A 26,845-nucleotide genomic window follows, 5' to 3' on the forward strand; every position below is an offset into this window, starting at 1 on the left:
TATCTTCCTAGACTTCTTAAAAAATTGAACTTGATCTGAGATCATTCAAAAAGAACTGATACATTATGAGTAGATTTGATTTGTCTAGAATCTCTTGGAAGCACGAGAATTTTCTAATCTTGACATTTTGTTTGCCAAGCCTAGACAGACAGGCCCCATGGAATCTTGACCCTTGAGTAAGTTAAGTTTCTCAGAGAACTGTAGGTGGACGATATTTGCAATTTATGTTGATTTTAGTAAAATCATAATTCACGAAATGAAATGGGAAGATCATCAGGAAAATAGGATAGCTGCCCTGTGTAACTTAGAAAAGTTAAGCAACAGGTTCACAAATTGTTAATGAAGTAATAGTCTGACTTGAGGGATATGTGGGAAAATGGAGAAAAGTTTTCAGAAAACCATGTGGGTTTCTTAACGCGTTTTATTTCGATGAGGAATTTGGTCACAACTGAAAGGGAGCCGTGCTTCGGCCATCTTTTAAAAAGAAGCTCCAGTTCCACTGCTTGTATCCATATGTCTCAGCTGCTGTGAAAGAAGACAGATGCCAGTGCCTGTGTCCTTCCATTGGAAGTTTTAATGATATCTCTGAGGAGGGAGGAAAATAAATTACCATTTAACTTATAAGTGTCCCATTTCAGTTGGTGCTTAATTTGTCTAGAAGAGGTTTGGCTTCACCAGGGAAGAAAAGGTCAGTGAATTTTGTTGACATAGTTAAAATATAATTGATATAATAGGAACATAAAATTATTTTCTAATAAAATAATAATGCACTTCTACCAAATAGAATTTTAGTAATGTATTAGGGACTTTTGATGGTGAGTTAGACTGTATTTGGCATAGAATTTGGAAATGTAACTTGAATGTAAATATGCTGCAAAATGTTGAATGTATACATAGGGATACTTTTTCTGTCAATGCCAAATACCTGTTTTAAATGAACCTTAAAAATACACTCTTCCTTTGCACAGTGAAATTTCTTTATAAAACTCATGATTTTGCTCTTCCAGGATAACAAACTGCCCTAAAGATTAGGAGTCATTTTCTTGTTATCACAGGTGTCAATATTTTTCTGTATTTTGTTTATAATTTTATTTTTAAATAAAATGTTTATAAAGATAAACTGGAATATTCGTTAATCTCTTTTTTGCCTCCTGGATACACTACTGTCAGTAGTCTGGAGTCACTTGACATTTGATCATCTCCATTCATTCCTTCAATCAACAAACATCTGTTGTGCATCTACTCTATGCAAAGCCCTGTTCTTAATTTGGGGGAAAAATATATATATATATATAATTGTGGCACTCTGTGTCTTTGGTAGGTAGGTATTCATTCAACAACTATTTATGAGGGCCTACAGATCCCAGGGCATAGTTTTAGATGGTGAAAAAACACACACCTAAGTTACTGCTCTCATGAAGCTTATTTTCATGAATTACACAAGAAAATAATTTATAAAATGTGATTTATAGCCCTGTAACGATTGCTAATGTTTATTGAATGCTTGATAAATGCCAGGCACTCTAATAAATATATTTTGTGGTAAGCCTTTACAGAAACCCGATGAGGTAGATACTATGGGTAAGCCCCATTTTATAGTTGAGGCAGCTGAGAGTTTATGTGATGCATCCAAGACACAATAAGTAGTGAGACCAAGATTCAAGCACCAGCAACCTGACTCTGATACCTACACTATTAAGTGAGAAAATGTTTGGGATAAGGGTAGCTAAGTAGCTTCCCAAAGGAAATAATAATAGTTAAGCTCAGTCTGGAAAAATAGGCAGCTCACTGAAATGGACTATTGTTCATAGTTTTATTCATCCACCCAACTATTTTATAATTGTCTAGTATGTTTAAGAGCCCTTTCTAGGCAGGGGGATAATGAGAGAACTGCCACTAATTGAGTACCTGCTGTGTGTCATATTCTGTTCATACACATTATTCTAATTCTTAAAATATAAAACTAGCTGGGTGGCATTATCTCCATTTTGGTACGAACAGTTGTATACTCCGCAGAGGCCCAGGCTGATTTCTAGGAAAGCGGGAGTTTCCTTAACCACTCAGGGTTTGCAATCTGCTCACACAAAGATTGGCTCCTTCCAGAAAAGCTACTGTTACCCGTGTCTCAGGAGCTGCCGTTGTTTCCTTATGTGTGGATTCTCGCGAGAGACATGATCATTTAAAACAGATGTGCTGGGAATACAAGGCAGCTTACAATATTTACAGCATACCTCATCTCATTCCTTCTTCATTGCTGCTCCAAAGGTAAACTACACAATCTCAATACTTTGTTAGGTTTCTGCACTCACTGTCCCACTTCCTCCACCTCCTATTCTTTCATAATCCATGACCATCTGGCTTCCATCTCCTGAACTGCTCCTGAATTTGAACATGCCAAGGATACAAGTATTGGATTGCAGTAGTGGATATCTGGCAAGATTTTTTATGTATATACATAATTATTTTATACTTTTTTTTTTACACAGTTTTTTTTTAAAAAAAACCCTCACTCAAGGACTTGTTTTCCATTGATTTTTAGAGAGAGTGGAAGAGAGAGGGACAGAGAGAAACACTAAAGTGAGAGAGACACATCAATTGGTTGCCTCCTGCATGGTCCCAACCAGGGCAGGGAGCCTAAAACTGAGGTACATGCCCTTAACTGGAATCGTACCTGGGACCCTTCAGTCTGCAGGCCGATGCTCTATCCACTGAGCCAAACTGGCTAGGGCCATAATCCTATCTAATAAAAGAGTAATATGCAAATTGACCGTCATGCCAAGACACAAGATGGCCGCCCTCATGTGGTCAAAGATGGCTGCCCCCATGTGGACACAAGATGGCCACCACAAGATGGCTGGCAGGGGAGGGCAGTTGTGGGCAGTTGGGGGTGACCAGGCCAGCAGAGGAGGGCAATTAGGGGAGACCAGGCCAGCAAGGGAGGGCAGTTGGGGGGGACCCAGGCCTGCAGGGGAGGGCAGTTGGGGGGAACCAGGCCTTCAGGAAGGGGCATTTGGGGGGGGGGGAGGCCTGAAGGGGAGGGCAGTTAGGGGCAATTGGGCCGGCTGGGGAGCAGTTAGGCGTTGATCAGGCTGGCAGTGGAGTAGTTAGGGGGTGATCAGGCTGGCAGGCAGAAGTGGTTAGGGGCAATCAGGCAGAGGCAAGGAGCCAGCAGTCCTGGATTGTGAGAGGGATGTCCAACTGCCTGTTTAGGCCCGATCCTAGTGGGATTGGGCCTAAATGGGCTGTCAGACATCCCTCAAGGGGTCTCAGATTGGAGAGAGTGTAGGCTGGGCTGAGGGACCCTCCCCTCCCCCATGCATGAATTTTGTGCACTGGGCCTCTAGTTATTTTATAAATGCATAATTGGGATCATACATTTTTAAATAGTTCTACTTTATTACCTTTTTCTCCTTCCCCATTATATGCCTCCCAATCCAATGTTAATAACCTAGTATGTATTCTTGCATATAAAAAATCTGCTAATGAGGTGTAATATTTATTCAATAAAAATCTATTTTAAGTGTATGCATCAAGGCATTTTGACAAATGGATTCGGTCATGTAACCAAGGTAACATTTCCATCTCCTCAAGAGAGGTCCCTTGTGTCCTTTGGTAGTCAGTCTACCTCCCCTACCATGTAAATGGGATCTTGTGCTTGTAATTTCACTTACTCTCAGTGACTCCCCATCAAATATGCTACTCTTCTTTATTTCTTATTAGATAAATTTCATCACCACTTAGCCAGTTTTAGTTTAAGTCAGATACTGTGGGAGATCCAAAGCCTATATATACTCTTTCCACTACACTATCCAGTCTCACAGAACAAGATGCATAAAAATGAAGAAATAAAATGTATGTTGTGTGAAAGCAACTATTTACAAACACTGTTGTAGTTTTTTCTTTTTCTTTTTTTCCAGGGTGGGATCTTTTTACAGAGTACTTTGAGAATCTGATCTAAGCTCTGGAGCTTTCCCCCAGAAAAGCAAACACATAAAATTTTGCGCACTGCTTCAGGAGGTTTATTGAAATCCTTCATTGACCTCAGGTTAAATCAAGTATAAGATGAATGAAGAGGAATAAGGAACCAGGAAAAAAGAAATGTTAGGAATGATTGGGTGGCTCTTTCAGTGACTGAGCCTAACAGGCAGCCAGCAGGCAGAGGAGGATCTCTGGGTGCCTGGGACCATTTACTGACCTGCCCCTGGGCTTGGTGCTGGTGGAAGCCAGCCTTGGTGCACAGCTTAGTCCTTCCCACACACATCCAGGCCCAGCAGAGGCAACCGGAAACTGTGGATTTCTTTGTAGCTACAAACAGTTGCCCAGGGCCAGGCACAGGCAGTGTGTGACATTGACTTGCACCAGACTCCTACTCAAAAGGCCCCAGAAGAGACACACCCAGTGGCCAGCTTCAAACAACATCAGAGCAGGATCCAATTAGTTTCACAAAGCAGCATATCTGAAGAAAGATCTAGTTAGGCAGGAGACCCTGCTGAGGCAAATTTCACTTAATGTGGTCAACAACTACACAGCAGCTTGTATATGTGATCAGGGTCAACTCTCACCATCAATCAGCCTGAGGGTCAATCCCACACACAAACGGGCCAATAGCAATCAAGACTCAGTTATAACAGGAGGTCTCAAACCACACAAGGGACATTCCTGGAGCACCCAGCTCAGGTAATCAAGGAGACTGTGCCACTGGGTTCCATAGGATGCTTACTACATAAGGCTACCCTACCAAGACTGGGAGATCTGCCTAATACATAGATACAAACACAAAGAGGCATCAAAAATGGGGAGACAAAGAAATATGCCCCAAATGAAAAAAAAAAAAAAGGATTAACTCATAAGAAAATAAATAAAAAGGAGCTAAATGAAATGGAGGCAAGCACTTTACCAGATATAGAGTTTAAAAATATGTTTATAAGAATGCCGAAGAAACTTAGAATTTCAACAGCATGAAAAAGGACATAAAAACCATAAAAAAGAACATGTCAGAAATGAAGAATTCAATCTCTGAAATGAATACACTAGAAGGAATAAACAGTAGGTTGGTTGAATCAGAGGATCAAGTCATTAATTTGGAAGACAAGTTAGCAGAGAAAACCCAATCAGGGAAGCAAAATTAAAAAAAAAAAAAAGAGATATGTGGGACAACATGAAGCATAACAATATCTGCATGGCAGGGGTACCAGAAGGAGAAGAGAGGGAGCAAGAGATCAAAAACCTAATTGAAGAAATAATGGCTAAAAACTTCCTTAACCTGGTAAAGAAAAAAGGCATGCAAGTTCAGGAAGTGCAGAGAGTCCCAAACAAGATGAACCCAACGAGGTCCACACCAAGACACATAATAATTAAAATGGCAAAGGTCAAAGACAAAGAGAGAATCTTAAAGCTGCAAGAGAAAGACAAATTACCTACAAGGGAGCTCCCATAAAACTGTCAGCTGTTTTCTCAATAGAAACATTTCAGGCCAGATGGAATTGGCAAGAAATATTCAAAGTGATGAAAAGCAAGGACCTACAACCAAGACTACTTTACCCAGCAAAGCTATCATTTGTCATTGAAGGAGAAATAAAGACCTTTCCAGACAATAAAAAGCTAAAGTTCATTCCACAAAACCAGTATTACAAGAAATGTTAAAGGTCTTCTTGAAGAAGGAGAAGAAGGAAGAGGGAAAGGAGGAGAAAGAGGAGGAGGAGGAGGAGGAAGAAGTGGGGGAGAAGGAGAAAAAGAAGAAGAAAATAGAACATAGTTATAAAGAATAACATGGCAATAAATACCTACCTATCAATAATCACTTTAGATTTAAATGGCTTAAATGCTTCAATTTAAAGACATAGGGTTGCTGAATGGATAAGAAAACAAGGCTATATATATATGCTCTCTACAAGAGACCCACCTCAGAATGAAAGATTACAGAGACTGAAAATAAAGGGATGTCCCTGGCTGGGTGGTTCAGTTGGTTGGAGTGTCACCCCATACTCCAAAAGTAAGAGACAAAGAAGGACATTATATAAAACTAGAGGCCTGGTGCACGAAATTCGTGCATGAAGGGGGTGGTCCCCTCAGCCCAGCCTGCACCATCTCCAATCTGGGACCCCTCAGACAACCCTCTTACAATCCGGGACCGCTGGCTCCTAACCACTCACCTGCTTACCTGCCAGATAGCCCCTAACCACTCTGTCTGCCAGCCTGATCACCCCTAACATCCCCCCTTGCCGGCCTGGTCACCTCTAACTGCCCCACTCGCTGGCCTGGTCGCCCCTCACTGCCCCCCCTTCTGGCCTGGTTGTCCCTAACTACCCCCCCTGCCAGCTGAGTCACCCCCATTTTCCCCCCACTGCTGGCCTGGTCACCCTTAACTGCCCCCCCCACTGCCGGCCTGGTTGCCCCTCACTGCCCCCCCCCCCCGCCAGCCTGGTCACCCCCAACTTCCCCCCCAACTGCCCTCCCTGCCAGCTTGATCGCCCCTAACTGCCCCCCCTGCTGGCCTGGTTGAACCCAACTGCCCCCTGCTGCTGGCCAGGACACCCTTAACTTCCCCCCCTGCTAGCCTTGTCACCCCTCATTGCCCCCCTGCAAGCCTGGTCACCCCTCACTGCACCACCCCCTGCTGGCCTGGTCGCTCCCAACTTCTCCCCCGCCTGCCTGATTGCCCCCAACTGCCCCCCTCCACTGGCCTGGTCGCCCCTCACTGCTCCCCCTGCCAGCCTGGTTGCACCCAACTGCCCCCCCTGCCAGCCTGGTCACCCCACACAGCCTGCTGTTCAGTCGTTGCATGAGGGCGTCTCAAGCAGTTTGCATATTCCTCTATTATTAGTATAGATTCTTATAAATTTAAATTCTAGCGATATATCAAGTTACAATATAGTTATGCTATTTATGATGCCATTGAATATGAAATGTTTCCATAAACTCAGAATACAAGTACAGTCTTATTTAATTTTTTCAATTTTTTAAATACCCACTTGACTGATTTAGCAGAAATCCAGAATCTCCTTCCTTTGAGGTTATCTACACTTAGAATTGTCCATGAACTCTAGGGGCTCAATGCAGTCCCCAGAAGTTAAGTTCAGCTTCCACACCCAAGCTGTGACAACACAGGAACTTCTTTGGTACACTATTGCATTTGCTTCCCACTGCCACATGGTGTCGCTGTTGGAATGGGTTCCACACAGTAGAACAGAAGATGCTGGTCTTCAGCAGTTATGACCCCACACTGACCATGACTCATACAGGTTTTCAGGATTTTTTAGCAGGTAGACTTATTTTCTCCCTGCCTACTCCATCCAACAAAGCCTGGCAAATTCAGGTCCTAGTACTCAACTTAACTGTGGACTGAATTGTGATGAAAATAAAATTCCAGTTTTTTCATATAAATTTTAGAATAGCTTATTCTTTTTTATATGAAAACCTGCTGATATATATACATTTTTAAAAATTGAGGTTGTGTTGAATCTGTAGATAAATTTAGGGAGCATTCACAGCTTAATATTGAGTCTTCCAATCCATGAATATGCTTCTCTATTTATGACTTGCTTGATTTATCTCATGAATATTTTGTAGTTTTCAGTACACAAATCTTGAAAACTTTTTTTGGGGGGTACTTTATACTCAAGTACTTAATGTTTTTTGATCCTATTATAAATGGGTACTGATTTAATTTTCAGTAGTTATTAATTTTTAGTGTATACAAATACAACTGATTTTTCACATCAATCTTGTGTTCTGTAGCCACATATTGATTCCAATTGGTTTCCTTTGGTGATTTGGGAGGGGTTTTATGTAGACAATCATTGCCATGACTGTGCATAGTTATGGCTTTATTTCTTCCTTTACAATCTGAATGACTTTAATTTTTCCTTACTAAATTAGCTTTATTAATGATTACCATATTGAACTATTAAATGCAATGTAGAGCCCGGGGCCAGATGGCTTCACAGGAGAGTTTTATCAAACTTTCAAGGAAGAACTAAAACCTATCCTCCTCAGACTATTCCAAAAAATTCAAGAGGAAGGAACACTTCCAGGCTCCTTCTATGAAGCCAGCATCACCCTAATACCAAAACCAGATAAAGACAACTCAATGAAAGAGAATTACAGGCCAATATCCCTCATGAACATTGATGCCAAAATCCTCAACAAAATTCTAGCAAATCGGCTCCAGCAGTACATCAGAAAGATCATACACCATGACCAAGTAGGATTTATTCCAGGAATGCAAGGATGGTACAATATCCGCAAATCAATAAACGTGATACATCACATAAACAAACTGAGAGATAAAAATCACATGGTCATATCAATAGATGCAGAAAAAGCATTTGACAAAATCCAACACCCTTTCTTGATAAAAACTCTCAACAAGGTGGGAATAGAAGGCTCATACCTCAACATAATAAAAGCTATTTATGATAAACCCACAGCAAACATCATACTCAATGGGCAAAAACTAAAACCATTTCCCCTAAGAACAGGAACAAGACAGGGATGCCCACTCTCACCACTCCTGTTTGACATAGTACTGGAAGTATTAGCTATCGCAATTAGGCAAGAAGAAGAAATAAGAGGCATCCAAATTGGAAAAGAAGAAGTGAAGCTGTCCTTATTTGCAGATGACATGATATTGTACATAAAAAACCCAAAAGATTCCATCAAAAAGCTAATAGACTTAATAAATGAATTCGGCAATGTAGCGGGATACAAAATTAACGCCAAGAAATCTATGGCTTTTCTATACACCAATAATGAACTTACAGAAAGAGAGACTAAAAAAGCAATCCCATTTACCATCGCACCAAAAAAATTAAGATACCTAGGAATAAACTTAACTAAGGAGGTAAAAGACCTATACGCAGAAAACTACAGGACACTGAAAAAAGAGATAGAGGAAGACGTAAACAGATGGAAGAACATACCATGTTCCTGGATTGGTAGAATCAACATCATTAAAATGTCCATACTACCCAAAGCAATCTACAGATTCAATGCACTCCCCATCAAAATACCAACAGCATATTTCACAGACCTAGAAAGAACTCTCCAAAAATTCATCTGGAATAAAAAAAGACCCCGACTAGCCTCAGCAATCCTCAGAAAGAAGAATAAAGTAGGTGGGATCTCAATACCAGATTTCAAGCTGTATTACAAAGCCACTGTTCTCAAAACAGCCTGGTACTGGCACAAGAACAGACATATTGATCAATGGAACAGAATAGAGAACCCAGATATCGACCCAAACCACTATGCTCAATTAATATTTGACAAAGGAGGCATGAACATACAATGGAGTCAAGACAGTCTCTTCAATAAATGGTGTTGGGAAAACTGGACAGATACATGCAAAAAAATGAAACTAGATCACCAACTTACACCATACACAAAAATAAATTCAAAATGGATACAGGACTTAAACATAAGACGGGAAACCATAAAAATACTAGAGGAATCCACAGGCAACAAAATCTCAGACATATGCCACAAGAACTTCTTCACTGACACTGCCCCTAGGGCAATGGAAGCTAAAGAGAAAATTAACAAATGGGACTACATCAAAATAAAAAGCTTTTTTACAGCAAAAGAAACCATCAACAAAACAACAAGAAAGCCCACTGCATGGGAAAACATATTTGCAAATGCTATCACTGATAAAGGTTTAATCTCCAACATCTACAGGCAGCTTATGCAACTCAATAAGAGGAAGATAAATGATCCAATAAAAAAATGGGCAACAGACCTAAACAGAATATTTTCAAAAGAAGACAGAAGGAAGGCCAAGAGACACATGAAAACATGTTCAAAGTCACTTATTATCCGAGAGATGCAAATCAAAACAACAATGAGGTACCATCTCACACCTGTCAGAATGGCTATCATCAACAAATCAACAAACAACAAGTGTTGGCGAGGATGCGGAGAAAAAGGAACCCTCGTGCACTGCTGGTGGGAATGCAGACTGGTGCAGCCACTGTGGAGAACAGTATGGAGTTTCCTCAAAAAACTGAAAATGGAACTCCCATTTGACCCAGTAATCCCACTCCTGGGAATATATCCGAAGAAACTAGAAACACCAATCAGAAAGGATATATGCACCACTATGTTCATAGCAGCACAATTTACAATAGCTAAGATTTGGAAACAGCCTAGGTGCCCATCAGCAGATGACTGGATCGGAAAACTGTGGTACATCTACACAATGGAATACTATGCTGCCATAAAAAAGAAGGAATTCTCATCATTTGCAGCAACCTGGATGGAATTGGAGAACATTATGCTAAGTGAAATAAGCCAGTCAATGAAAGAAAAATACCACATGATCTCACTCATTTAGGGATAGTAAAGAACATTATAAAGTGGTGAACAAAAAGATAGATACAGAGACAGTAAAGCATCAAACAGACTTTCAAAGTACAGGGGGAAAGTTTGGGAAAGGTGGGGGAGTTATGAAATCAAACGAAGGACTTGTATGCATGCATATAAGCATAAACAATGGACGCAAAACTCTGGGGGGGGAGGGCATGTGTGGGTGTGGGGTGGGGGGGGGTAATAGTAAGATATGTACACATATAATACCTCAATAAAAATATTAAAAAAAAAAAATAAAAAAAAAAATAAATGCAATGTAGAGTAGTAGAAGTGGACTTCCTAGCTTTGTTCCAGATCTCAAGGGGAAGGCATTCAGCCAGCCTTTCATTATTAAATATGATGCTATCTGTGGGTTTTTCAAAGAAGCTCTAGGTGATTGTATAATTCTTTTTTTTTTTGCTTAAATTTAATAAATCTTTATTGTTCAGGTTATTACAATTGTTCCTCTTTTTTCCCCCCATAGCTCCCATCCACCCAGTTCCCACCCACCCTCTGCCCTTACCTCCCCACTACTGTCCTCATCCATAGGTGTCCTCTTTTAGCACCCCCACTCCCCTTTTCCCCCAAGAATTGTCAGTCCACTTCCTTTCTATGCCCCTGATTCTATTATATTCACCAGTTAATACTGTTCATCAGATTTTTTATTCCCTTGGTTTTTAGATTCACTTGTTGATAGATACGTGTTTGTTGTTCATAATTTTTATCTTTATCTTTTTATTCTTCTTCCTCTTCTTAAAGAATACCTTTCAGCATTTCATATAATTCTGGTTTGGTGGTGATTAAATCCTTTTGCTTTTTCTTATCTGTGAAGCTCTTTATCTGACCTTAAATTCTGAATGATAGCTTTGCTGGGTAGAATAATCTTGGTTGTAGTTTCTTGCTATTCATCACGTTGAATATTTCTTGCCATTCCCATCTGGCCTGCATAGTTTCTGTTGAGAAATCCGCTGACAATCGTATGGGTGCTCCCTTGTAGGTAACTAACTGTTTTTCTCTTGCTGCTTTTAATATTTTCTCTTTGTCTTTTGCTCTTGGCATTTTAATTATGATGCATCTTGGTGTGGTCCTCTTTGGATTCCTTTTGTTTGGGGTTCTGTGCACTTCCTGGACTTGTAATTCTATTTCTTTCACCAGGTGGGAGAAGTTTTCTGTCACTATTTCTTCAAATAGGTTTTCAGTATCTTGCTCTCTCTCTTCTTCGGGACCCCCATAATTCTGATGTCAGTACGCTTGAAGTTGTCCCAGAGGCTGCTTACACTATCTTCAATTTTTTTGATTCTTTTTGCTTTTTGCTTTTCTGGTTGAGTGTTTTTTGCTTCTTTGTATTTCAAATCTTTGACTTGGTTCTTGCAATCCTCTAGTCTGCTTTTCGGTCTCTGTATAATATTTTTTATTTCAGTCAGTGTATGTTTAATTTCTAGGATCCTTTTTCATATCCTCGAGGGTCTCGTTAAATTTATTGGCCTTTTCTAGGAAATTCTTGAAAAACTTTATAACCGTTTTGAACTCTATATCCAGTCGTTTACTTTCCTCCATTTCTTTCATTTGTGACCTGCCTCTTTGTCTTCACATTTTGGCTGCTTCCCTGAGTTGATGGAGTTTCTTTGTGTGCTAGGTGTCCTAGCAAGGCCCAGTGGCTCAGCCTCCCCAGTTACCTGAGGTGGACACTCTTCGTGCACCCCTTTGTGGGCTGTGTATGCAGTCTTGTTGTAAAGCCTAGATTGTTGTTAGTATCACTGGGGGAGTTGACCTCCAGGCCAATTGGCTGTGAGGATCAGCTGTGTCTCCACTGGGAGAGCTTCTGTGCTCAGCTTGGATGGGGCGGAGTCTCAGGGCTGAGCAGACAGCCTTGGTTTCCCGTCAGCCCTGCCCTACAAGGCCCCTGTGTCTCAGTGTCCCACAGCAATGGCTGCACGCACCTCTGAGAGAAGGCTTCCCTGAGTTTCGCCCGCTGCCAGATAGTCCAGTTTCTCCTTGAATGAGTCTGGGTACTCAAAGTCTCACCCGGAACTGGATTTCAGTGCAGTTGGGAGGTTTTGTTTCCCTCCCAAATGAGAAAGCTAGCCGTGCGCTTGCTTCCCGCCCGCTCCGATTACCCCCCTAGAATTTAAGCTTTAGAGACTTTATCCATCTTTTTTCATTGCTGAATATCCAGTATTTAGAACAGAGCCAGGAATGTACCATATCACATGGAATCCAAGATGACATCAACTGTAGGATACACCATCAATTTATGTACATATAAAAAATGTAAATACCACCATTTAAGCTATGGGACAATGCCTTTTTGTCACTTTAGACTTTTTATTTATGGAAGAGCTCTTTTAGATTCCTTTAGAAAGGACATGGATTTATCATTTATCTTATGGTGCACTCTAAAAATGAGAATATAAGCAAAATAAAATGGTTAAGCAATTCACGAAACAACTTTTCACTCAGAGTCCAACTCTTCAGTATTAATTTTCAGTGAAAAGTTGCCAATAAACACCATTTTCCACACAGTGCCATTGTCCGTCCCATCAAGAGTGTTGGTGAAGCAATATTTCTTAAAAGATTGCTCCATTTTTGTCTTGGAGATTCTCTCCCTCTCCCCCCCCCCCCAGATAGTGACATTTTCTCTGCAGGTTTTGTTGTGCATGGGTGGTCAATGCCTGGCTGACAGCAATTCTAAGGCTCACCCTGATTTCAGAGATGTCAAAATGTGAAAAATTACACATCTTAAAGTCACAAAAATAGGGTTGTAGGACTCAATAAATAAATAATTTTTGAATGCTTAAATAAATGGCTGTTGTCAACTCTCTGTGTCCTTAGGCAAGCCATTTTATTCACTGAGCTTTATTTTTCTCATTTAGAAAACTAAGATGTTAGACTAGGGCCCTCTAAAATCTTTTTTTGCTAAAAAGAAAAACATCGTAGGTGTTTTGTAAGTGGCTGAAGCTGTATAAACACCAGGCAATATACTTTTAGAGAACTATTACAAAATAATCTGTCCAATTTGCTCTTCACAGGTCCAGGGTTCCAAGTCAAACAGTAAGAATCCCCCCCGCTGTCCTTTCAGATAATTGAAGAGAGGTGCAAGAGCTCAGCTCAGAAGATGTAAGTTATGTGACGTGTGGGGATTTTTGTCACACGGCCGGCCCCATTCTCTCTCTCCCCTGGGTTGTCTTGGATTAGTATACATCCCACACAACACTGCCATTAGAGAGAGAAAAACTAACCAGCGAGAGGGTTTACAAACAGGAAGGAATGTATGCTTAGCTTTACATTATGCTATATGACTCAGTTCCCAGGATGTAGGGAAGGGATTACCTCTGGACTCTTTTCCCAAGTGAGAAAGTATTTGGAGGCACCAAGCCAAGGCCAGACCCCTGTTTGAAGCCACGGTGGCCTCTCTAGCCAACATCTGGCCTGGCTGCAGATGAGTCTGTGGGCAGAAGTTAAATATTCTTAGTTGGCAAGTAAGACCTGTCTATACACAGCCCTCAGGGTCCTGTATCTCTAGATGTGGCTGAATTTCCACTTTGTACATACAGAATTGTTTGTTTATAAGGCTGAAGTCAATGCCTATGAATTTGGGGAGCACTCCCATAATCCACCAGATGACGCATGCAAGTGCACACCATTCAGCTAAAGATGGCTAAAGGCCCTGCCCAAAGTGGCTACCTACACCTGTTAATCTCTATGGCCTGAAACTTGTTATACATCTCACTGTGTTTCAAGAGGTCTGATCTTGGAGACCATGATTTCTCACACATCAGTGAAAAGAGATGAACTAGAATAAGAAAAATTGGGATTGGTTTCTACTGTTTCTTCTATCACTGAAAGTACCTGACTCTAGTATAATTAATTGCTGCCTGCCTGTTTCTTTCCTTCAGTTATGAGATATTTCCCCAGAGAGCTGAGGAAGAACAATGGAGTACATTACTAACTAAAATCATCACATCCCTTTTTAAAAACCCATCTTGGATCAAGTAAGTTATCATAGTTTGATGCCTCAGGAATCATCCCATTTGGTTTACATGACACAGGGAGAATTGTCTTACACTTCCCTCACAGACTCCTTCGGATACTTGGCATGATGCTAACGTTTCACACTGGTGTGGGAATCTTCTCTCCCCAGCGTAATTTAAATTTCTACTTCTAGGTCAGAGTCAAAGAAGAATCAGAAAGCAGTTCATTTCAAGATTTAACGACCACCATATCCTGCCAATTATGAATGCATTACATTTACTAAAAATTGCTAAGTACCCTGCCACTTTTTTGTTAATGTGATAATCTCAAAGATAGTTATTGGCATTTTGGCAGCCACTGAAAATGCTATACAATTATATAGAGAATATATTTTTCTCCTTTGAAACAGCAAAGCCCAGAGGTTCAGACTAATGGCCGTGCTCTTCTAGATATATTTATTATTCATTATAAATTAGAACCCTACATTATGGAAAACTAATTACCTGTCATAGTTCCAGAATCCTATATTATGGAAAACTAATCACCTGTCACATTTTAAACCACATGTATGCTATTTTATATTAGGAGCATTTGGAACAATCTTCCACTCCTGGTCAACTGTTGTTGCTGTTTTAATAGTAAAGGTACTGAACATTTTTTGGTAAAGCTTAAAATATAAGAAAAATAACACATTAGTGAAATTTGACTAACAAAAGATTTGACACAACTCATTGTTAGATGCATGATAAACAAGTAAAATGGAAGATGGATACAAGATATGTTCTGCCCTGGTCGGTTTGCAAGCTCAGTGGATAGAGCGTTGCTCTGAGGATGGAAAGGTCCTCGATTCCAGTCAAGGGCACGTACCTCGGTTGCAGGCTTGATCCCTGGCCCTGGTCGGGGGTGCATGCAGGAGGCAACCAATCGATGCATCTTTCTCATCATTGGTGTTTCTCTCTCTCTCTCTCTCTCTCTCTCTCTCTCTCTCTCTCTCTCTCTTTCTCTCTCTCTCTCTCTCTCCCTTTCTCTCTGAAATTAATAAAAATACATTTTAAAAATAAATAATTAAAATATTTATGTTTTGGGTAACTATTAAAATGTGTTTTTATTGCTTATGATTCTGCGTAGATTAGGCCTGAAATGGAGGTGATGGGAGATGTGTCTCCTGAGAACATGAAAGACACCAATTACCAGTTGCAGGTACTTACCAGACACTCATCGAAGATCGGATGGGGTGCTTTTGCCAGGTGCCCTGCTTCCCATCTAAGAAAGTGTCCCAAAGGATAATGGATGGAATTATATGCCTGGAGGAAGCTGTTAGGTCATCCAGACCAATATTCTGTTCATTCCGTTTATCCTTTGCTACAGGTTTTAGGGAAAGATGGTTAAAACTAGTCTCGAATAGAAATGTTCAAAACCCTGAGAAACCCTAAAATGTTATCATATACAGAACAAATATAGCAAAAAGTTAAATAACAACAACAAAAAAGATGGGTACAATTATAATAGTGACATCTAGAACACAGAGCTGCTCCAGTCAAGCTCTCTCCATTAACCCCATCACTCTGCACTGATGTCTCATTTAGGATGCAGTTAAAATCCTGCAATATTCTGTAAGAATTGTCCCCTGACACCCTCTCTGAATCAGCTCTTACCACTCTCCTCCCGTATTTCCTGCTTCCTCTGCTTCAACTACCAAAGGTCCCTCGCAAAATAAGTATTTAATAAATATTTATACAACTCTACAAAAAATGGAAAAGTTTTATATATGTATACATAAAATATGTTTATATGCACATATATGTATGTTATTATTTAAATAGAGATGCTTTATAGTTTTCAAAGTACCTTTACTTTTTTCCTTTGATTTCTATCTTCTTTCCAGAAACTTTCCACCAGTTTCTATTAGTTTTTTAAAAACTCCTATATTCCTTTTTTTAAAAAATTAATCCTCACCCGAGGATATATTTCAATTGACCTTTAGAGAGAGTGGAAGGGAAAGGGAGAGAGAGGAAAACATTGATGTGAGACAGACACATCAGTTGGTTGCCTCCCGAACTAGCCTTGATGGAGGCCTGGGATCAAGCCTGCAATAGAGGTACGTGCCCTTGAGCAGAATCTGGGACCCTTCAGTCCATGGGACAATGCTCTATCTGCTGAGCCAAATCAGCTAGGACTCCCATATTCTTTTTTTTTTTCTTTTTTTTATACTCACCTGAGGGTATTTTTCCATTGATTTTTTAGAGAGAGTGGAAGAGAGAGGGAGAGACAGAGAGAAATATTGATGTGAGAGATACACATCGATTGGTTGCCTCCTGCACATGTCCCGACCAGGGCCTGGGTCAGGGAGGAGCCTGCAACCTAGGTACGTGCCTTTGACCGGAATCAAAACCAGGACCCTTTGGTCCGCAGTCTGACGCTTTATCCACTGAGTCAAACTGGCTAGGCTAGGGTTCCCATATTCTTGATGTTAGATTATTAGGACATTAGCAGTTGGTAGAAGTAATTGATAAAATAAATGAGTCAATCAATGTGGCTTGTTGGAGGCCTTGAAAAAAATTAACTAGTACAAAATTAGGTGGGAAAAGTGTGTTTATTGCTGTCAGAAAAGATAAAAAAGTCAGTGGCTCCACTTAGTCTGAAAGTGAGAATTTTAGCACCATCCTTCTGAAAGCAAGGTAACAGTTCACAGAGTGACTCAGTTAGCCAAGATTCAATTAATGTAAGGTAAAGAAGCCGTGTTTAGGGAAACCTGGTGAATCACTGATAACATCTTCAAACTAGGGCAAAATGTCACACATCCTTAGATTGGAAAATCTGTGATGTCTTTAAGTCTCACTTGTACGAAGGTGGTGTGACAGCATATTCTATCACATCCCGCTGAATGAGATTAGAAAACCCAGGCTGGTGTGCCGTCAACAGGAAGAATAATTAACCTGTGTGTTCAGATTTTGTTTGTGCTTCTCCCATGAGTGGAAGCCACTTTCTAGGTCGAATGGAAACAACCGTACCTGCCTCATCCTGGCTCCAGTTCCAGCCTCTGTGGGAGCTGGTATTGACCACATGGGCTGTGCTCCCGTGCTCAGCGTGAGCTTTCCCTTCTCCACAGGTGATCTGGCAAAACACCAACAGAAAGTACTTCCGTGCATTTTATGTTTCTCTCATGTTGAGGTGTGAAAGTAAATGGTTTGGTTTAAAAGCCAGATCACTGTTTGAAGAATGTCCAATGAAGGGACTATAAGTAAATAGGAGGGTGATACACCCTCCTCACTCTCCCACCAAGTTTTAAAAAAGGTATTTGCCTGGCTCATAATGGGACTAATCTGCCATGAGTTATTGTGTGGCAGGTTTTATTTCCCAACATGAACACTATAACATTTCCGGTTCCACATGCTCTTCAGAACATTACCTTTCCCTACCAAGAAGTGAGGTATTTCTTTTCCACTTAAAATTAGAAATAGAATCAAAGGAATAAAGAAAGCAGAGAAGATAACTTTATAAAAAGGTGATATAGTCAGTTCCTACCCCCTCCCACACCCCCATGTTTCGAAGATGCTCAAATGGGCCATCTGAAGAGACCTTAAAAAGAGGCCACCAACCCCGGACAGCCAGCATAACTCCCAGATATAGGAGTTGATTTCAGACCTCAGTTTGTTATGCAGTGATTGATAACTAATAGAGATTTCATGCTCTTTGTTCATTTTGGAAGCTTGCCATAGCCAAATTCTACATCATTTGCTTTGGGCTTCTAAGTGTGTCATACACTCCACATGGACTGTTTTTCCCCTCTTATTCTAAGCAAATACACATTCTTCATTTTTATTCCCTAACATAATTCAAAATCTCTCCTATAGGGACTAGTGCTATTCTCTTTACTCTGCATATCCCTATGCACAATGAGCTCCTTTATACTGTATTTATTTTCATTCATGTATGCTTTGTTTTTCTTTCTCTTTGTTTTTCCCCCACAGGGCCAAGTCTTGAATATTCAGTTTGACTGGAATTTACTTACAGGAGGGGCAGTGTGGGATGGTGGGTTAAGAGCATTGGTTTAAGGCCCAGACCACCCAGGTCAGAATAGTAACTCTACCACTTACCGGCAGTGTACCATTGAGTAAGCTACTTAATGTCTGTGTCAGCTAGAGTCCTACCAGAGAAACCAAAACACTAGGATATATGTCTATGTCTATGTCTATATCTATGTCTACACACACACACACACACACACACACACACACACACACAGATTTATTTCAAGGAATTATCTAAGTGTGTGGTCTGGCTGGGCAAGTCTAAAATCTGTCTTCTTGCCATAGCAGCTGACAAGATCCCAATTCTGGACCATTCTGGCTCTCCACACTTTTCTTGCAAATTGCTGGAGCAGTGAGCAATTCATAGGAGACCTCATCCTGTCTCTGGTCTGCTCTCTTTCCCCTTCCTCCCAGTAGCAATTTCAAACCTTACCTGTCCCTCCTCTTTTCTCACCCTAGTTTCTGTGTTTCAACCCTGAATTTTAAGTCACATCCATGCAGTTTCCTCCTAAAACTCCTCTTAATTCTAGTCCATCTGTTTTATATTCAAGATTTCCTGCCTATTTCTTCTTAATCTCAACATACAAACATGCTCCCGCTCTTCCCCATGTCAGTCTTTAGCTGCTGGGTTTCCCTTTGTCAAACAAACCTCTTCAGAAAATAGTATATTTTGCTCTCTTTATTTCCTCACTTGCCATTCAGTCTTTCGTTCATTGAAATCTGACTCCTACCTCAACCTTCCCGCTGAAACTGTACTCACAAGGTTGATGACCTAAACCATAGGTCCAAGAGATGGCTAAAAGGCATCTTTCACGATCTTGTTCAAATCTCAGTAGCTCTGGACACTGTTGGCCACTCTGCTCTGCTTGAACCCCTCACTTCTCTTGGCTTCCATGGCACTGTCTTCTCATAATAATTATCTCCTTTAATCTTCATAGTAATTTCTCAGTCACCCATTTGCTCAAATTAGCAGGACTTCATGCATTTCTCTCCTATTCTCCCATCACATGTGTAAGAACTAAGGCTTACTTAGTCCCACAGGGCCAGTCCTATGTCCAAGTGCCGGGTGAGGAAGGACCTGAAGACTCAGATGGATCCATTGCGAGACTCATTTTTCAGCTGCTATTACTTCTGTTGCTGCCACTCAGCATCGTTGTGGAAAACCTGTGAGATGTGGAGCCTTGAACAGCAACAACAAAAATGCTGAACAAGTTGAAAAAGTGGATTCACCTAGAGAGAAAAGAAGTTGGAAATTTTAAATGGCCAGTTTTTTTTTTAAATCTTGCCTAACTGGGCAGCATCACATTTCACATAGAAATTACTTTTTAATTACGTGAAAATATAAGTATTTCTCAAACATCTTAGCCACTTCATGTAGTTTGGACATGTAATATATATATGTAATTTTATATTTTGGGGGTGTGGTCAAGCTAATTCTATTAGCATGAATTCCTCCGGTTATTATTTATTGACTGTGATTTGGGCAGTTCCTGGCTTATGCAGTGTTATTAGTGTTAAATTTGTGAGCTGTAACCTTAGGGTATAAATTTTATAATCCACCATCTGTTATGAAAATATATGAGATGAGTTTTAGGGATGCGAAATTACCAAGTATGGAGTAGAGAAAGCAATAGGCTGTGTAATAATCACCTCATCTGGCTGATGGGTAGCTATAGAGAAAAGGCAATCGATGAAAAGGGGAATGCGGATGCCTTGAGGTGAGTAGAGGAAGTCAGTAGCTTTTCTGAAGATCAAATAAGAAGAAATACACTTAAGTCATAATAGAAGGTAGGTCTCCAGCTTCACCTTTCTTGTCCTTTATTTCTACCTGAACAAACCACAGCAAAAATAGCTGACATTTATATCATGCTTATTATAGACAGACAATACTTTGAATTCTTTACATCTGTGAACTTTCTAATCCTCACAACAATTCTATGAGGGAGGAATTTTGCTCTCCTTGTTTTTTATTTCATGTGCTCCATGAAACACAAAGAAATTAATCATTTTTCCTAAAGTACCACAACCAGTAATGGCAAAATTATCATTTCAATTTAAACTCTCTGAGTTCATCATTGCAATAAAGACTGAGCAAAGTTCTATGGCTCCATTTTACCAATGTGGGTGACCACAGCTACCTCTGTTTTTATTTTCATATCCTTTCTATATTGCTTTCTCTTGTGCTACAAGGAAAAGAAAAAGGCCAAGTGATACAATAGAACAAGCAAGTGCTTCTCCCCTGGGATACCAACTCGATACCCAAAAGGCAAAGGAACAAGAAGTTACTGATGCTACTCCAGGGGCATGAAGCAGTTGGGAGAGGAAGGAGGTGGCTCGCCTAGGGGATGGGAGGAGGGGTGGAGGGGAGGTGGGGGGAGGGTGGACGGACTTGCAAGCGGGCTGGAGGGTTTCCAGGGCATCTGCAGTTCTCCTGAATCAGTGGCATTTCAGATATCTAGAATTCTTTCAAAACAAAGATGTACATTGGCGTCTATTCCACATTAGATCATCGGAAGCTAAAAGAATTTACTGTGAATGCTCAGCAGATGTGGAAAAAAATCTTCTGATGGCCTCTTACTGGCTTGATATAAAATAACTTCTTGTTGGTACTCTTTGTGGAGGCCAAGGTGCTTTGATGTTTGTGTTGTTGGGTTATAAAAATAAAGATGTGGGGAAATGTTATGAGGAACCACCAAGAGCACTTTTTTTTAAAACTTTAAAAAAAATTTCTTTATTGATTAAGGTATTACATATGTGTCCTTATTCCTCCCCCCCCCGGCCCCCCCCGCCCCCCGTGCATGCCCTCACCCCCCTGTTTTCTGCGTCCACTGGTTAGGCTTATATGCATGCATATAAGAGCACTTTCTAATTATTGAATAATATCTTTCTATTTTTAAAAAATATATATTTTATTGATTTTTTTACGGAGAGGAAGGGAGAGGGAGAGAGAGTTAGAAACCTCGTTGAGAGAGAAACATCAATCAGCTGCCTCCTGCACAGCCCCTACTGGGGATGTGCCCGCAACCAAGGTACATGCCCTTGACTGGAATAAAACCTGGGACCCTTGAGTCAACAGGCCAACGCTCTATCCACTGAGCCAAACCGGTTAGGGATATCTTTCCATTCTTAAGAGCAAAACGTTTTTGGAATTACATGATTTTTTTTTTTTTTTAAATATCCAAAACACTTTTCTTTTGCTCTTTGGGATTGAGATCCCACAGGACTATAGATCTTGTAAAATGTACATTAACAAGGAATCTATTTTCATATTTCAACAGCTTCTGTTTGAATACTTCCCGTGACAAGAAATTTATTACTCAGAGGCAGCTAAAAATATAGCTCAAAGAATCAGGACGTTGGTATTAGGTAAGTGTCAGAAAAAGTTTTCATGATATGTAAGTATAAAATATTCCTCATGGTTCGTGGCTAAGCAAACGTCTCTGACAAGGGTGTAGTGAGGATGTTGTTTCGGATCTTTAACTACCAGTTTAGAGGACTCCTCATCTCCTCCCTCTCTCCTCACACCCACTGTTTGACCCCGTGGTTGCCCAAACACTTCTGCTCACTCAAGACTGGGGGACCTAGACACTGGACACTTCAGTGCAGTCAGCGACACCGCCCTGCCGAGTTCCAGCATAGAGCAATTCTTCACAGTAGAATTTAGAATAGCAAACTGCTACAATTATATTTCCTAATTTTCTAATTGAGATTGCTTTTTTTCTTTTTAAATTGTAGTAACATTGGTTAATAACATTATGTAAATTTCGGGTATACAAAAACAAACTCCTGTATGGGTTCAGGGTGTGCGTGAACCAGATTCGGGTGTCAGGGCCCCAGCAGCAAGGTCTGGGTCAGTGTGCATCATAGCTACCACCAGTCATCCGGTCATTCCAGTCATTCTGGTCATTCGGTCTTAACGGTTAGGCTTTTATATATATAGATAACCAAACTCATGCTCTCAGTGTGGCTCCAAGACAATGGACACTACTCAACACTTATCTGGGAAAAAGGGCCAGAGAAGTAATTAGTGGATGTTGATTGTGTTATATTGGATTTGAAAGCCATCCATGATGCTAGTCTTGTCCTGAAGAGGAAAGTTATGATATCCCCAAATACCGACAACATTTGTTACAAGTGGTACTGAGAGAATATGTGTGGGAATGAAACATCATCAATATTTTTAGCAGTTTTCCTTAAGAGTGAAATAGATATCCATTTGACACAGTGAAATGATGAATCTTCCTTCCCTTTAGATCACAACGTCCTGGGGCTTTTCGCCTAAGAACCAGGGTTTCAATGCTTCAGAGGTAGGACAGAATAGGATATTCATTGCACGGTCCCCTTTAGGGCTCTTGTAAAAGCGGGCTCCTGAGAGGCAAGGTTTGTTGAGAGACAAAAGGATTTCTACATGTTCAAACTCCTTAAGATTGAAGCTCTGACATTTATATCATACTAGGATCTCAGGAAGAGGGAGGATACAGGCTGTGAGGTCGGAAGGCTGCTGTTTGTGTAGGAAAGAATGAGTGATCTCCAGGGTAAGTGTCAAAGAGGGAAGAAAGAGAATGTAGTTAGATCTATGACTTCTTCTTCCCTGCTTCAGGGCAAGTCCTGGGGTGAGAGGCATGAAAAACAAGAAAAGGTTCTGGTACAGAAGAGAACAGGGGCTTTCTCCTCATTTCCCTGGGCACAGGCTGGGATTTCAAGTCCTCTCAGAGGAACAACCACAAGGGTGCATCCCAGGTGGCAGGCTGCAATGGTTAAGGGAGGCTCCCAGCAGAAAAGAGAGTCAGTTCTTCTTCTATCCAACCAACACCAAGTTCAGGTCAACACTGAACACATTAGCTATCAGTGTTTTTATCCTGTGACAGTGTGATATTACAGAGAAATTCTTCTGTCACTGTTCAGCTCAATCATCATATATTCTTAATCCTTAATTGTCATTTGTATTATTACATTTTCTTTTTTTCCAGTCCCCTTGAATTATAGTGTCTCTGTTAGTGGTTTCTAAGAGCTTGTTTATGACTAAAGGTGTTAAGCATTTCTCATGAATACCATGTTGTTTTTTGTTGTTGTTGTTGTTTGTTATTATTAGTTTCCCTTCCTGTGGGTTTCAGCAGCAGATACTAGAAAAATGCCCAGTGCCCAGACAAGATGAGAAACAGCCTCACATGCCCAGCCAACATGGCTCCGTGGTTGAATGTTGACCTATGAACCAGGAGGTCACATGCCCAGGTTGGGGGATCAGTCCCGCCCCCAACATGCAGGAAGCAGCTGATCAATGATTCAGAGAGAATCATTGAGGTTTCTCTCTCTCTTGCTCCCTCTTCCTTCCTCTCTAAAATCAATAAAAACATATTTAAAAAAGAAAGAAAAGAAAAGAAACAGCCTCACAGAGGTCAGGGATGGCCAGGCACACAGGCCCAGAGCCCCTACCCCAAGTTCCTTTTCAACTCCACACTCAGACACCTTCTGACAGGGGAGACCATCTGAATGACTGAGCAATTATGGGAAATAAAGCTAAACCCAAATAGACTTAAAAGAAAAGGGAACCTAAATTACCTTTCATTGGCGAGTTTAGTTTTCACTTTTGCTTCCAGCCTTTACAGGAGAACGCCTTCTTTATTTTCTAGAGAAATAGAGAATGCTCCATCTTCTTTCTTATTATTTCCCTTGTCTGACAATCTTGTGGAAATGCTGCTTCCTTCACCCCAAAACACACAAAACTCTAGAAGTATTTGCCAATCTTACTTGGTCCAGGAACTAACTCCCATTGAGTCAATGCTAGTTCTAAAAATGATTTTTTATTTTACTTATCAGACCTGCATGATGAACATCACTATATCCTCTCCAAGACCTGTTTTCTTTTTCTCCTGGCCACACAGTTAAGTTATATTTAAATTAAATTTCAGCCTCCCTAGTAGTTAGATGGGGTAATATGACTGTATTCTAGTCAATGGAATGTGGATGGAGGAATAGATACTTTTCCCAGGCTTGGCCTCTAGAAACTTCTGTACAGTCCATGTTCGTCCTTCCCTCACCTGTCAACTAGGGGCCTGCAACTAATAAGTTATTTTCTTTTAATCAATTTCCTGATGGCTGTAGCTGAAGGGCATCAGTTATGCTAATCAGAAACACAAGGCCAGTCCAGTTGTAACACTGGTTTAGAAAGAAGTCTGTGGGAAACTAAACCGGCCCAGGTGAGTGCCTCCAGGCATTTCTAGCTGATAGCATTCCTCCTCATAAGCTGAGACCCAGCCAAAATAGTAATGCCTTGTGCCAAGACTTTAGGACATAGCCATCACTAGGGGATAGGATATTTTTCTGCTCCAGGATAATCTTATGGGACCACCGTGGTATCTGTGGTCCTTTGTTGACTGAAACATCATTGTGTAGCACATGACTATATTAATACTATTATTTACTTTAAAAGTTATTCCTTTGACTCACAATGGAAACGTCAAGTGCTAAAAATATTATAATGACAAGTGTATGGAAAAGAACTAACATATGATTTTTTGTAATCCCCAGGGCAAGCTAGCAAGATCATTAGAACATATTTCTTCTTCATGAGCGACTATGGTGAGTTCTTTTAATGTTTAATCCTGAACTAGACAAATTCAAAAGATGACAGTTTCCTTCCTTCCTTCCTTCCTTCCTTTTTAAAGTTAGCCTTGGTGGGGTGGCTCAGTTGGAGTTGAGGTTATCTCTAGCGGCGAAACCAGAGCCAGATATTAAGCAGCCAGAATGCTACAGTAATTGAACACATGACAGTCTCTCTTTTAGCACGTTCTTTGTTCTCCTCTTCTAGAAGTTGTAGACGTCGATTTAGTTTGATTATCTGTCGTCTTAATGAGGCTGCACGTACAACAGTCATGTCATCTAAAGTTCCTTCAATGGTGTCTGTATTTGAGATGCCATACCTGACATTCTCATTGTGAGGACTGGAAATGATGGCCATAGACCCATCACTCAACACAGGGCTTTGACAATGTATTTCACTTAGTCTTCTTACGGTGTACCCTGGTGCAGAATTCAGTGCTTGGAACCTTGAAATCTTATTTCTTGGTACAAAATCTGACCTGTGACACATGGAGTCAGTTCTGACCAGCTGTCTGTTTGGGGAAGCAGCATTTTCACTCATAGAGCGCTCTCTTTTTAGCCTGCCAACTGCATGGATTTCTTCATTTTGAGGGTTTGGAGGAAGTCTTTCTGAATCCAGAATATCTAGTGGTCTTCCACTTAGGTCAAGTACAGGAGGTGGTGTTTTTAGTGCCAGAAGTTTAAAGATTTTTAGTGCCAGAGGTCAAGGTCTTCTGGTCTTGAAAATGGAATGTCTTCATTATTCCCTCTTTGGAACCTGCATAATCACAGTAGCATTTGGAACTCCTCCTTGGAATTCTTGTTCCAGATCAGCATTTGTGGTGTTGCCTTTAATTTTAATGGATCCACATTAGCTGACCAATACCTTACTAGTAGGTATATCCCATTTTATACTGAACTAGAAGCCTGGTGCATGAAATTTGTGCCCGGGGGTGGGGTTTGTCCCTCAGCCTAGCCTGTACCCTCTCCAATCTCGGACCCCTTGAGGGTTGTTTGACCACCCGTTTAGACCCAATCCCACTAATGGGTGATCAGACATCCTTCTCACAATCCAGGACTGCTGGCTCCCAACTGCCCTCCCCTGCAGGCCTGGTCCCCCTCAACTGCCCTCCCTTGCTGGCCTGATCACCAACAACTGCCCTCCCCCCCAGGCCTGGTCCCCCCAAGTGCCCTCCCCTGCAGGCCTGGTCCCCCAACTGCCCTCCCCTGCTGGCTTGGTTCCCCCCACCCCCAACTGCCCTCCCCTGCAGGCCTGGTCCTCCCCAACTGCCCTCCACTGTAGGCCTCATCCCCCCCAACTGCCCTCCCCTGCAGGCCTCATCCCTGCCAACTGCCCTCTCCTGCAGGCCTTGTTCCCCCACAACTACCCTCCTTTGCTGGCCTGGTCACCCCTAACTTCCCACAACTGCCCTCCCCTGCAGGCCATCTTGTGGCGGCCATCTTGTGTCCACATGGGGGCAGCCATCTTTGACCACATGGGGGTGGCCATCTTGTGTCTTGGTCAATTTGCATATTACTCTTTTATTAGATAGGATTCCTTTAATTCCCACCATCTCAGCAGCAGTGTGAGAAGGAAATGCTGCCCCATTCACTCATCCTATTGGTGTGTCGCTTGGTTTTCTTTTACTCATTTTTTTTCTTATTTATTTTTAAATCCTCACCCGAGAATATTTTCCCATTGATTTTCAGAGAGTGGAAGAGAGAGGGAAAGACAGAGAGAAACATTGATGTGAGAGAGACACATCAATTGGTTGTCTCTTGCACTTGCCCAACCAGGGCCTGGGCCGATGAGGAGCCTGCAACTGAGATACGTGCCCTTGACCAAAATCGAACTCGGGACCCTTCAATCCACAGGCCAACACTTTATCCACTGAGTCAAACCTGCTAGGGCTACT

At 41.2% G+C, this 26,845-nt stretch overlaps 1 long non-coding RNA gene and 1 pseudogene across 1 annotated transcript; both read right to left on the reverse strand.

The window, feature by feature from the left end:
- Positions 1-406: 406 nt before the first annotated feature.
- Positions 407-17,417, reverse strand: LOC129149816 (uncharacterized). The gene is made up of 2 exons (XR_008556633.1): positions 17,331-17,417; positions 407-585 (listed from the first exon to the last, which is right to left on the reverse strand). It is a non-coding gene; the product is annotated as an uncharacterized LOC129149816 (long non-coding RNA).
- Positions 17,418-19,014: 1,597 nt separating this feature from the next.
- On the reverse strand, positions 19,015-26,581 carry LOC114231148 (mitochondrial fission factor-like; annotated as a pseudogene).
- Positions 26,582-26,845: the final 264 nt, after the last annotated feature.

The sequence above is a fragment of the Eptesicus fuscus genome, chromosome 7, assembly GCF_027574615.1.
Source record: "Eptesicus fuscus isolate TK198812 chromosome 7, DD_ASM_mEF_20220401, whole genome shotgun sequence".
In the NCBI taxonomy this organism is placed as follows: domain Eukaryota; kingdom Metazoa; phylum Chordata; class Mammalia; order Chiroptera; family Vespertilionidae; genus Eptesicus; species Eptesicus fuscus.